Source organism: Pan paniscus, chromosome 6 (genome assembly GCF_029289425.2).
Source record: "Pan paniscus chromosome 6, NHGRI_mPanPan1-v2.0_pri, whole genome shotgun sequence".
In the NCBI taxonomy this organism is placed as follows: Eukaryota; Metazoa; Chordata; class Mammalia; order Primates; family Hominidae; genus Pan; species Pan paniscus.
The window spans coordinates 141643652-141656263 of record NC_073255.2 but is presented as its reverse complement, the minus strand read 5'-3'; the positions used below and the strand labels follow the sequence as shown (position 1 = coordinate 141656263).

The following is a 12612-nucleotide window of genomic DNA, read 5'->3' as shown; positions in this document are numbered from 1 at the left end:
CAGGAGACGGAGGTTGTAGTGAGCCAAGATTGTGCCACTGCACTCCAGCCTGGTTTCAGAGCTAGACTCCACCTAAAAAAAAAAAAAAAAAAAAAAAAAAAAAAAAGAATCTAACATCTATGGGGTTGGGGTGAAAGGGCAGCAAAGGACCAAACAGTGATTAATGAAATAAGTGCTTTGTTGGGTATTACCGAAAATCAAGAGATGTCTTAACGGTAATAATCTTTGTTTTTGTTTTTGTTATTTACCTGTTAGACTCACTGGCCTTAGAGTATCTAATAAACATTGGCTTGCGTTGTGTGTAATTACTACAAGTTGATGGAATCACACACTAATAGAACGGAAAGACCAAAGACTTATCTCTCAATATCCAAACTCCTGCCACCCAGACCTTTTGCATCGAGTTTCTGTCTTTTTCACCTCTTCTCCTCCAGTTTTAGAGAGTTTCCAACATGTAGTGGAAAGAGTATTGCTTTTGGAGTCAGTAAGCCCACAAAATACTTATTGCGCCCCAGCCAGTCACCAGGCACAATTCCAGTGCTGGGCCCTAAGTAGGCCAGTCACAGAGACATAGGTTCAAATCCCAGCCCTGACAGTTTCTAGCTGAATGACCTCAGGCAATGTAGTCTCTCCAGCCACCAATGAAATGGGTAGTATTTTTGAAATGAGATTAATAATACTTCTTCCATACTGGAAGTGGGGGTTGGTGGGTTCAATTGGAAAAATGAATACAAAGTAAGAGTCTGACAGTGTTTTGACATAGCTAGCAGGTGCTTGATAAATGGTGCCATTTAAAATAACCTGGGCATTTCAGTTTCTGAAGGAAGTGGGCATAGTTTGCTATTCTGTGCCTCCTCATCTTGATCAGAGGAAGAGTGTGGCTGATGGGGGAGAAGAGTAGGTTGAGAGTCAAATACTGTTACTTAAATCCCAGGCACGGCTGTAATGTGAATGTATCATGCCACCTTTCCCTCTTCAGCTGAGATGGAGTATAGTCCTGGCCAGTGAGACTGTGTTTCAGACTGCCTCACTGCAAATAAACACTCCCGTTGAATGCACAAAGGGGCCAGGAACTATGATTTCTTCTAAAGAATGTCCATCTGTGATTAACGACCAGTTGTCCACCAATGCATTCAATAAGGACATTCAGAAGCTTCAGTCATGAGTGTGCTTTAGACGTTCAGTGAGTGGTTGGATGGAGGGAGTACAAAGATAGAAAAGACACATCTTGTGGTGACTGTTTACATCTTTTGTGTTTCACAGAGGGGAGCCAGACTCAGTTAATTCATTCTCTTCTTCCTGCTGCTGCTCCTTCTCTTCCCCTTCTTTTCTGCGACTTCATCATTATCATCATCAATAGTAGCAGCAGCATTAACTCTTACTGAGAACTTGTTATGGTCCAGGCATTGGGCTAAATAACACCTTTATGTGAGTTTGAGAAGCCCGTGTATCTCTTGTCAATCCGACAATTCAGAAGAGGATTTTGAACTGGAAATAATACTTTGAGAGTTGGAGTCGTATACGTTTTCTAGGGCTGCTGTAACAAAGTACCACAAACGGTGTGGCTTAAACAACTGAAATTTATCGTCTAACAGTTCTGCAGACTAGAAGTCCAGGATCGAGGTGTCGGCAGGATTGATTCCTTCTGGTGGCTGTGAGGAAGAATCTCTTCCATGCCTGTCCTCTGGCTTCTGTGGTTTGCTGGCACTCTCTGGCATTCCTTGGCTTGTGGAAACATCACCCCAACCTCTTCTCTGCCTTTGTCTTCACATGGTGCTCTCTCTGTGCATGTCTGTCTGTGTATCCAAATTTCCCCCTAGACTGTTAGGACACCAGTCATATTAGACTGAGGCCCACCCTCATGACCTACTTTAATTTTGATTACCTCCATGAGGACTTTGTTTCCAAATAAAATTACATTCTGAGGTACAGGGGGTTAGGACTCTAACACACACACACACACACACACACACACACACACACACACACACACATATATTTTGGTGGGGCACAATTCAACCCCCAACAGGGTCACAGGAATAAATGAAATTATTAGGAAGAACACATAGATGGAAGAGAGGACTGAGAAAAAGAGGATTTCCAAGAGTATTGTTTAATGCCCGAAAGGTATTATGAGTAAAATGAAGCCATGGCTCCAGCAGCAAGGAGAGTGAGGGAAAGTGCCTGATCTCAGGTGTGGTCCACAGCAAGACTTTGTTGGGTTCCCTTTGATCATTTCATGACCCAGCCTCACAGGGGCTTGGAAATATTTTGTTCACAACTGAATGAAGGCAAAGGATTTCCTTGCACTAAAAAATAATTAATCTTCATTCTAGAATTGTCAACAGAATTTAATCAATTCAGGATTTTTTTTTTCATGTTGAAAACACTCAAAGAACATAATGGACATTCATCCTAAAAAGATCCTAAGAGTTCTTCATTTTAGTCAACCCTCAAGAGAAAATGTTTACAGTCACAAAGACAGCATGTGTCATTACTGGAAAGAGAACTTCAACACTCTGTTTCCCAGAATCTAAAACTCCTATTTGTAATGAAGACAACTTTGGGGTTCAATGCAATCCCTTTATTGGTTTAGAAATCTGCAGAGATCAAGAACAGTTTAAGGGTTTCTAGAATAAACTCTGGTAGAAAAATTTCCCCTAACAGATTGAGTTTTATCTTGAATTAATAATTCAAAAGACATAATGCATCTCTAAATAATCTATGAATAACTTAGTCCTGAACTAACTGAAACCTAAGTATGAACGAAAGCATTATGCTTTGTGGCATATACTTTCCCAAATGACCTAAATGTCAGTTAGATAAAGATGAGTGAGCTTCCCTCCAATCTTGTTCTCTGTCTGAAAACTTGTATGAGCCACAGCCATGTGACAGACAGAGCTGCTTCTTTACCAAAGACTGTCGTAGTTCCTGCATTGTCAGTCGTACGCACTAAAACACGGCTTGCAGCAGGCTTTAATTACCATAAATGCACCACCTGTCTTCTTTTTAGTGCTTAATCATGAAACGTATCATGGTTTACAGTGCAATGTGTTTGAAATACTATACTGAGCTGCGGAATCACAGAATCCACAGAAGAAGAGAGCCCAGGGTTCAGACGAAGCAATGTGGCTAGGGTTAACCTATAAATCCTATTCCCTGAGGGCTGTTCTAGAGGGATCCAGACTAAAAACTGTAGATGGTATGAGAAGAGAGGGGTTTGGGATAAGCCTAAAAAGCCCCATAAGAAAGCATAAATCTGACTGTCATGTAGGATTATGGCTCTCCTAAGTGCTGGGAGACTGTGGAGGCTGACTGAAGGAAAGGCTTTGTGCTTTGGTGGCTGGAAGCTTTTGTACAGCTCTGTGAAGCCTCCTTTAGTGCAACTGCAGTCTGGGCTCTATGGGGCTGCAGCTGTGCCACCCTGGAAGGGGTGAACGAAGCAGGGGAATAGGAAGGAACTGAAGACAGAAAGAAGGCTGATGTGGGACCATGTAGTCGACTCTGGCCATTCACGGCAACTTCCAGATAGGAGAGGACCTCAAATTGTAACAGGTGACAACATCACTACATCGCTACAGATAGTTGTCATTGGCCACTAACAAGGACTACACATTCATTTGAGTCACATCTCTTTCAGGAAGCAATTATTTTGGGGTCCAAAATGCTTGTATACCCTTTAGTTCTGCACCTTCATATTATGTTAACTAGTACTCCCCTAAGTAGTTGAACTTAAGAGATGCTAAGAAGGGCCCCAGATATCGTCAATGAAACAATGTCCTTTCTTTTGGGTTAAGTCCTGAGGAATCTGTGATACTTAGCCCAGTCAGATGGTTTCTCTGAAAGGTAAATGGAAGTCAGCACATGGAGGAGTGAGGGGATACAAGAGGAGAAGGAAGCACTAGGCCTTTCCCAGGGCATCTGAGCCTATGGGGGCCCCTGAGGGGAGCCCTCTGGCTGCTCCAGATTGGCACTGGGTGCTGGCTGGTGGGAGTGAAGTAGATCTGGGAGAGATTCTAAAAGGGGTGTGGGAGCAGAAAAGGAAGTGCGCTAGTCATCTATTATTGCATAACAGTATTACCACAAACCTCGTGGCTTAGAACAGCCCACATTTGTTATCTCAGTTTCTAGGTCAGGAGTTGGACATGGCTGGATCCATTGTCTCAATATCTCTCACAAGAATGCAATCAAGATATTGGTCAGGGCTGATTTCTCATCTGAAAGCCTGACTAGGAAATGATCCATTTTCATGTAGTAGTTAGCTAAATTCAGTACTTTGAGAGCTACTGCATTGAGGACCTCAGTTTTTAGCTGGCAGCCATCCTCAGTTTCTTGCCATGTGGGCCTCTCCCAACATGGCAGCTTGCTTCATCAAAGCATGCAAGCTGAGAAGGCAATAGAGAGAGTTTGGTAGCAAGAAGGAAATCACAATCTTATGTAACTTAATCGTGGAAGTGACATCTTATCCCTTTTGACATATTCTATTGGTTAAAAGCATGTTACAAAGTCTTGCCCACCCTCAAGGGTGAAGAGCATTACAAAAGGGCAGAACACCAGGAGGTGGAGATCACTGGGGGTCATCTAGAGTTTGCCCATCACGTGGAAGAAAGTGATGGCAGACATCCATTGTTTTTTCTGGTTGCTATCCATTCCTCCTTCTTCTGGTAATTATACCTAGATTTTCCTTTGACGAATAGCCCCCTCCACCATTTCAACAATGTTTCTGGCAGTCTCAGCCCCAGATGTCGAAAAGTGACTTAAGCTGGTGAATCAGCATATCACATGTCTGGGTTCACAGTGGTGAGTTTACAGATGCACATGTGACCCAACAAGAGCCAATGAAGAGCAAGGAAACTTTCTTGGGAATCCTGGAAAGATATGCTCTATTTTTCAGATTGACTTAAAACTAGAGAGGATCTAGGAACTGGAGCTGCTGCCTCTGTCTGCTAAGATGTGAAGTCCAAGACTGAAAGTAACATAGCAGAAGGAGAACCAAAAGATATGTTGAGTCTTGATGCTATTTGTTGAACCAGTCCTGAATCCAGCTGTGTCGTAAGTGAATTATTCCTAACATGATGACATAAGCCTGACATTAATTTATCAAGGCATGCTGAAGAATATTTGATTATTGGATATAGTGCAATACCAAAACTATGTAAATAATAGGCACATCTGGTTCATGTAATTTAAGAGGGGTGAAGGTAGGGAATATTCCCTAGACAAGTTCATTCATCAGCAAATATATATTTTGCCCTTATTACATGTTAGGTCCAAGGGCTATTACATATAGTTGGGCAGTTTGTGCACTGCACAAATGTACCCACTCAGGAGGGTAAGTGGGAACTGAAACCAAGTCTTCCTTATATTTGCCCAACATTTGCCCTGGTGTGGGAGTGGTTTCATCCCAGGAGAGAGTGATGTTTATAACTTGCTAACTGGCCAGATGTTCCTCTGCTAAGCTGAGTAGGATGGAAGGAGTGAGCATGGTAGAAAGATGTGGCTACAAAGAGGAACACACACGTGGTTCTTGCCCTTTAGGAGTTTAATTCAAGTATGGGGTTAGTTATGCAAACTGAAGATCATGATAAAACGTCGTAAAGGCTAATAATGATTTTGGAACATATGGTTATGGCCTTGGAACTATAAGTTGAGGAGCATGGTCCACAGAATTTTATCTTTCTAATGTGTGAATAGAATAGAATATTTGAAACTGGTACTTGTGGCTTTCTGGTTGCCATAGGCATGTATATAGTGTAAAGGGAACAAAAGAGTTCTTGACAAATTTGACTTGGGGAGTGAAAGGAATTAGAGAGGATGTCAAAGAAGTGGTATGTTGGGTCTGGATCTTGAAGGGAAATAGCAAGTGCAAAGATTAGTGAAGTGAAAGCACTTGGTCCATTATAGGAATGGTAAATAACTGCTATGGCTTGAACTTGGAATGTGTGAGAGAGGGCAGAGGATATGTAAGATTGAGGTTAGAGCAGGAGTAGATTAGGAAGAGGCTTCTGGGACAAGCTTTGGAGTTTCAATATCCCTTTATTCACAGGGAGTCAGCGCAGCTTTTGAAGCTGGAGAGCATCATATTTTAGAAAGATCAAGCAATGTGGATGAGGACACATTAAAAAGAGAAGACCTGGAGGAGGGGACACCACTCAGGCTTATAACCTCCAGGTAAGAGATGACCAGTGTGAATCTTGGCATTGGCATTGGGGTTGGAAAGGATGGAACTTAGATGTGAGACAGCTCACAGATACAGTCTACAGGCTGGTCTACTGTTAGATGGGTGTTGTCTTATTCTACTTGGGTTCTATACCAGAATATCTTAGCCTGGGTAACTGATAAACAACAGAAATTTATTTCTTACAATTTTAGAGCCTGGGAAGTCCAAGATCAAAGTGCTAGCAGATTCAGTGCCTGTTCCTATAGCTAGTACCTTCTCTCTGTCCTCACATGGTGGAAGGGGAGGGAAGCTGCCTTCCCTTGCTCTCTCTCTCTTTTTTTTTTTTTTTTTTTGAGATAGGGTTTGCTCTCTTGCCCAGGCTGGAACACTGGCACTATCACAGCTCATTGTAGCCTTGAACTTCCAGGTTCAAGCAATCCTCCCACCTCAGCCCCCACAAGTATCTGGGATTACAGGTGGGTGTCACCATGCTCAGCTGATTTTGTACTTTTTGTAGAGACAGGGTTTCACCATGTTGCCCAGTCTGGTCTCAAACACCTGAGCTCAAGTGATTTGCCCACCTCACCCTCCCAAAGTGCTGGGAATACAGGTGTGAGCCAGTGTGCCTGGCCCAACATCTTTTATAAGGGCACTAATTCCATTCATGAGGACAGAGCACTCATGGTTTAATCACCTCCTATATTCTATCACATTGGGGATTAAGTTCCAACATATGAATTTTGGGGAAACACCAAAAATTTTGGGGAGACAGCAACATAGCAGGGGCAGAGAAAGAGGTAGGGAAGAAAGGTTAACAGTGATGCTTTTGTGCAATAGTGTCAAAAACGTCTCACTACAGCACAAATTGTGAAAAAAATAGCATTTTTCTTGTTTACTACTTAGTTAATGGTCTTTGATAGCTCTCAACCCAATGGTAAGAGAGAAAGAAACATAAAGTGAAAAAACAAAAAACTTGGCCGGGCATGGTGGCTGACATCTGTAATCCCAGCACTTTGGGAGGCCGAAGTGGGTGGATCATGAGGTCAGGAGATTGAGACTATTCCAGCTAACACGGTGAAACCCCGTCTCTACTAAAAATACAAAAAATTAGCTGGGTGTGGTGGCACGTGCCTGTAGTCCCAACTACTTGGGAGGCTGAGACAGAAGAATTCCTTGAACCCAAGAGGCAGAGGTTGCAGTGAGCAGAGATCGCGCCACTGCACTCCAGTCTGGGCAATAGACCGAGACTCCATCTCAAAAACAAAAACAAAAACAAAACAAAACAAACAAATATACAAAAACGAAAAAACAACAAAAAACTTTGGTGCTAACTAGAGAAATATCAGTCTCTTCCAAGTTAAAATAGTTCCTTTCAGGTTAACACCACTGTCCTGGTTACATTCAGGCTTTCAGGGTCTTTTCTTTTTACCCTGCCCACGAATCCCCCTGACCCCCTTGTATGGGTGCAGAGCAAAGCTTATCTGTCATCACCGTGATGGGAAGGGCCTTTCCAGGTCTTGGCTGGTCCTATTGTGAGAGCCCTGGCTGAGCTGGGCTGGTCCCTGGGCCTGGGGGCTTTGTGCTAGTGTCCCTGTTATGCTCGGTCATGCTTGGTCCTTGGGGTCACCTGTTGCTTCTGTGCACCATTTCAGCCATATCCTTCCAGTTCAAAGTCTTTGCATTCTTCAGTTTCTGTGTCCAGATCTTAAGTCTCTTCTAGACTATGGCTGTTCTTAGAACCTCTCTGTTCCCCCTTGGGATAAGCAGGAACTTCTGGAATCCCTACATACATTGGTCAGCCCTTGGGAAACTGGAAACATATTCTTAGTCCCATATGCCTGATCACCTCCCTCATTTTTTCTAATCTGTAGCTCAAGTGCCAGATGAATGTGGAATTCTCTGTGAGGCTGGTAGCCTCATAAAGGGAAGCCAGGCCAAGGTCCTGTCTATTTTGGGGTCCTCAGGAGCTTATCTGGATCTTTTATTGCACTTTGCCTTCTGTTTCTTCTTTAGTTTTTGGCTCTGGAGTTGAGGGTGTGTGTAGGAACTCTATCTCAACTCCTGCGCCAACTTTTCCAGCTCCTCCTTTCAACACTGTCTGCCTGGCTAGCAAGGAAAGGAGCTGGGTCACTAAGAAATACTCAAAGAGATGGTTGGGTGGGTGGGTAGATGACGGTAGGAGGTGGCAAACGTTTGGGTGGGGATCTAAAGGGACAATTAATTCAGTCTAGACAGGTTGACTTTGAGGTATCTAAGTATTCCAAGACATCCTGCATTTGACAGTTGGGAGAAAGAGGGTTTGGAGATCAAGAGGGATTGTGGCCAGAGTTACTGGTTATGGGTGTTTGAGACAATGGGAATGGATAAGTTTAAGGAAGGCACGTAGGAAGAGGAAAGTGGGCAAGAGCAGTTAGAGGAAGGAGAGCTGGAAGAAATGTAGGTTAGGAGTGTTTGGAGAGGTAGGAGGAGAAAACGGAGATCGCACTTACTCTCCGGAGTGAAGCCTGAGCTCTAGTCATATACAGATCCCACGGGCCTTGGAGGGCTTCTTGCAAGGCTCAGCTCACAAAACCTCACTTAAAAAACAATTCTCTGAAGTTCATCTTGCCGTTCAAATAAGAGAGAAATATATTAGGCAAGCTGAGATGTAAACTGAATTATTGATGCGGTAGCTTTTTAAAGGGAAGGCAACATTAGCCTTAGGTTTAAGGACATCTTTGGTTTAGGGACAGCAAATCCTACCATGACCTACCTTTGTAACATTTTAAATTTCAGCTCACATTTCAGCACCAAAGGACCAAAGCCTAGACCTGAGATGTGGCACTTGCAAAAAGAAAGATCACCTGGAAGAACAAAATAGAAGACTCCTGCTCCCAATAGGCTTGGGTCAGGAAGAAGGCTGTTGGCATAATTGTGGAGTAGGAAGATGGAAAACAACTCCTAGAGATCCCAACAGCTGAACGCGTGCTTGGGCAGTGGCTGCAGGTGAAGTCATGGGAAGGCAAGTCATGAAGGGCATTAATCAAGGTAAAAGCAAAAGGAAAATGAGGTTCTTCAGGGCACAGTGTGTGGGAAGCAACAGCATGATGGAATCATTAGGAGAGATGCCCATGACTCCCGCGCCCAGCAGGAGTTGTTTCTGCAGGGGTCCCTGCTTCCATCTCCTAAGTTGTAGGCAGAGAGGGCAGAAGCCAGGATCATCAATACCCAAGAGGGAGCATCGAAGAGTGCATGCTTCCTCTACTATGTCATGATATAGATGGAGGCCAGGATTTGGGAGCTTTGGAACACATCTCTCCCAGGCCTGATTGTTAGGAGAGGACTTAGGCAAGGTGTGGGCAATGCTGGTGCTTCACCTTTCCTTGTTGACCAGACAGACCCAGAAGGGTCATTTGTCAAAACAAAGAAAATCTCTTCCAGGGGTGAGGCAGGTGTGGCTGCCTGTATGTGAATGTGCTGCACACCTTTCCCATCAGCAGGTGTCTGAGACCCTACTCTCCTCCTGACTTTGTTGGCCCAAGCATCAGCCTGTGAGGTCCAGCACCCAGAGCCCAAATCTTCTGGCTTCTAGGCTGGCACACAACCTAACAACAATTCCTGTGCCTTCACATTTTCATCTCTGCAAGGAGGATAGTAGAAATAGCTCTCAAGTAGGGAATGATGACTGCATTTGAGAACAGGGCAAAAAAAAAAAAATCTGAAAATTGAACGTCTTGTCACTAGGCAATTGTAACACATTTTGAAGATTATGAGCTAATCAAAATTACCCAGGTATTCTGCTCTGGAAATGCTCAACAACCAGACAGGATGTTTTTGAATGCGGTAATAAAAATTATCTCTAGGAGCAAAACCTACTGAATCTTAAACATTCCTGCCAGAGAAGGAACACTCTCCAAGTCCTCCTCAGTTTACACCAAAGAATTCCACATAATTCATTTCTGTTGTGGTAGTTAGTAAAACCTTACGATATACACAGGTCAGAGCCAATCCAAAAAAACAGAAGCAAAAACATGAGGTAGTTTAAAAAATATTCTTTAAAGAAGATGTAGATGAATATATGGAAGAGGTATTATAGCTATTATTTACTAAAAAAAGTGAAGCTTTTCTACTTTAATTTCTTTTGAGAACTAGGCTTTCAAAAAAAAAATCGTGAGACTTTCTAGCACCTATCTTTCTTGTTATTAGGATGACTTACATTACATTGTATTTTTACACTTTAAAAAATATTGTCATTTAGAAAAAAGGCAACTAATTATAAGGTGAAATGATACCAACTTATAATTTTTTTGTAGACTATACAACAGAGCAATAAACATTGCATAGGTGTAGTTCTATACGCATTTCAATTAGTGATAACTTTCCCATTTCAAAACTATTTCAAAAACTAAAATATATTTTAATAAATGTGATGCTTAAAATTTTTGTTTTCTACTTTTTAGGTTATTTTTTCCACAGATGAATTTCTGATCCTAAATAATCATTTACATGAATTCAGATTTTTTTGATCCAGGTAACTTTTTTCTCCACATTTCTTGAGTAATTTATTTAACTTAAAATACTTAACAGAATGTAGATTCTTTTTTATTTCTTATATGCCAGGCATGTGTCTAGATTATTTAAGAGACAAATTACGAATAATCTTTTTCTTTTGTTTCTCTTGAGGAGAAGATATGTAAGTGGCGGCTCTGTTTGGTGGGAACTCTTAGGAAAACTGCTTGTTTCTAGTTCTAGGACATACTTGCGCACCTTGGCCTGCCATGCCTAACTGGGGTCATAAGCCATGTGACACTGGTGTCCACCTCACATAGTGCTGCCCCCCCCACTGCCACCCCACCTAGGACTAGATGCCAAATGCTGACATCAGCTGCTGCCGTGATGTTATTGATAGTTTGTTGTTGTTGTTGTTGTTTGGTTTGTTTTTGTTTGTTTTTGAGACAGGGTCTCACTCTGTCACCCAGGCTGGAGTGCAGTGGCACCATCTCAGCCTACTGCAACCTCTACCTCCTGGGCTCAAGCAATCCTTTTGCCTTAGCACCCCAAGTAGCTGAGACTACAGGCACATGCCACTACGCCCAGCTAATTTTTGTATTTTTTTTTTTTTGTAGAGATGGGGTTTCACCATTGGTACCCAGGCTGGTCTCTAACTCCTGAGCTCAAGTGATCCACCTGCCTGAGCCTCCCAAAGTGCTGGGATTACAGGTGTGAGCCACCACACCTAGCCTATGTTGTCTATAGTTTTATCAAGGACAGACTAAGGTATATTGGAATTTTTAAAAAAGTGGATTTTAACCATGAAGGTTTATTTCTTGCTCATCTGCATCATGGGCTGACTGGGGGCTCTGCTCCATGCTCCTCATTTGGGGATGTATACAGAAGGAGCAGCTACCACCTGAGCTGCTCTGCATTAATTAGTCTCTAATACAGAACTAAAGATAGCTAAGGAGGCCTCATTTGGCCATTAAAGTTTCTAGCCTGATGGTGACATGTGCCACTTCTGCTCACTACTCATTGACTGCAACAAGTCTCACAGCCCCACCCAGCCACTAAGAGCCAGGAGGTACAATCCTATCATGTGCCAGGAAGGTGGGAATTCAGAAATGCTGGGTGAACAGCATTAGTGATGATCACAGTGGCCCATGCAGTGTGCATCTCCTCTTTCTTTTTCCTAGGAGATTGCTGACTTTGGTTAGTTTTCTATCTCTCCTCCATACTGACCATTAATTTAGGCAAAGCGAATCCCATTTTCTGACACCAGGAGTGGACTTTGATGCACTTAAGCCAAACAAAATAATACAAACTAACTGTGATTGTTTCAGGAAAGAAGACGAGATACAATTCAGGCTAATGAGATGCCATGCAAGGTTTGCAGAAGCTTTTGGGAAACTTTCTTTTCATTTTTTTAGGATATGTTCTGGGAGTAACTCCCTTGCTTTCCCTGGATGTGTGCGAGAAAGCATAGGCATCCACTTTCTGACCAACAGGAGACCCAGTCTCAGGATGGAGCCGACACCATGCATGGTAGAGCAGAGAGACAGATAAAACCCAGGTCCTTGATGAAACGATTGGCCAGTGGATCAGCCACAGTTAAAGACTGCCTACCTTTGGACTTCTGGTTATCTTAGGCCAAAAATGTCCTTTTTGTTTAAGGCACTTTGAGCCGGGTTTTCTAAGACCTAGCAGTCTCAACCATCCAAACTAATAAGCTGAATTAACTAGATTTCCTGTCATGTCCTTCCTGCCTGATTGGTAGCCCTTGACTCCAATTTGGCCTCATTTTCCGTATCTTACTGGCTGCCTTTTCCTCTAATCATAGGCCACTTGGAAATAAAATATAGATTTACTTCAAACTCCCACTATCACATGCATTTCTTTTCTTACTGACTTCACGGCCTTCAAATATGGCCTCATAATCATTTACTCTCTGTCAGTTTCCTCCAACGACTTGGATCATC

The 12612-nt window shown here is 42.8% G+C and overlaps 1 protein-coding gene and 1 long non-coding RNA gene across 4 annotated transcripts in view; one reads left to right on the top strand and one right to left on the bottom strand.

The window, feature by feature from the left end:
- Window positions 1-12612, bottom strand: part of LHFPL3 (LHFPL tetraspan subfamily member 3) — a 577287-nt gene that overhangs the window by 101369 nt on the left and 463306 nt on the right. The window lies entirely within an intron of this gene.
- Window positions 4916-12507, top strand: LOC130541717 (uncharacterized). The gene is made up of 3 exons (XR_008955815.1): window positions 4916-5052; window positions 6047-6171; window positions 8936-12507. It is a non-coding gene; the product is annotated as an uncharacterized LOC130541717 (long non-coding RNA).